Source organism: Balaenoptera musculus, chromosome 6 (assembly GCF_009873245.2).
Source record: "Balaenoptera musculus isolate JJ_BM4_2016_0621 chromosome 6, mBalMus1.pri.v3, whole genome shotgun sequence".
NCBI lineage: Eukaryota > Metazoa > Chordata > Mammalia > Artiodactyla > Balaenopteridae > Balaenoptera > Balaenoptera musculus.
This window is the reverse complement of record NC_045790.1, coordinates 109370548-109371452: the sequence shown is the minus strand read 5'-3', so window position 1 is coordinate 109371452 and position 905 is coordinate 109370548.

The following is a 905-nucleotide window of genomic DNA, read 5'->3' as shown; positions in this document are numbered from 1 at the left end:
TGTTGCCTGAGCTCCGGTCGGGTCGCGGGCCTCACAGGTGGGAAAGGGACGAGGAGACTTCACATCTGCACCACCCCTCCTTCTGGGGGGAGGGCGTGAGGTAGAGAGAGAGCAATGCGCCTGCTGTGGGCCCCTCCCAGAGCACTAGGGCAGAGGGAGGGAGAGCTCTACGGGCAAAGCCAGCGCCTCCCTTCCTCCCACGCTGCCTGTGCTGCTCAGGAGGGAGTGCTGTTCTACTGCAGCTGTGTAATCTACGTTTTTTCCTTTGGGTGGGGGTTTGTTTGGGCCACGCCGTGCAGCTTGCAGGATCTTAGTTCCCCAGCCAGGGGTTGAACCCAGGCCCCTGCAGTGGAAGCGCAGGGTCCTAACCACTGGACTACCAGGGAAGTCCCATGAAGCTGCATAATAGATGTTTTGTTCCTAAGAAAAACTTGGCCTAAAATCGGGCAGAGTGGAGTGGACTGTAAAATTTGCCTGATAGTTTAAGCTTGAGTAATTGACAGCTGACAGTGCTTCCCAGGGGCCCGGCATTGAGCCAAGCACGTTCACGTGTATTCTCGTGTCGTCCTCGCAGATGAGGGAAGAAGAGATCAAAGTCACCTCCGCAAGGTTCCATAACTGGCAAGTGGCCACGCAGGGACTCTAGCCCAGGTCAGTCTGGTTCCAGAAACTTCAAGTGGTACCTCTGGGCTACAAGCCAGGTTTTAGATTAAGGCTTGTGGCCGGGCCCAGAACTCTGTGATTAGGTCCCAAGGAGGCTAGAGGCTAGAGGCTGGTGGGCCCCACCGCCGGGCCTTCTGAAGGGAGGGAGAGGCACAGAGCTATAAATAGAAGCAGAGCTTCAAGGAAGGCTTTACCCGGTGGTGAGTTCAGCCAGCTGTAATTGGAGGCGCATGGTAGGGGTC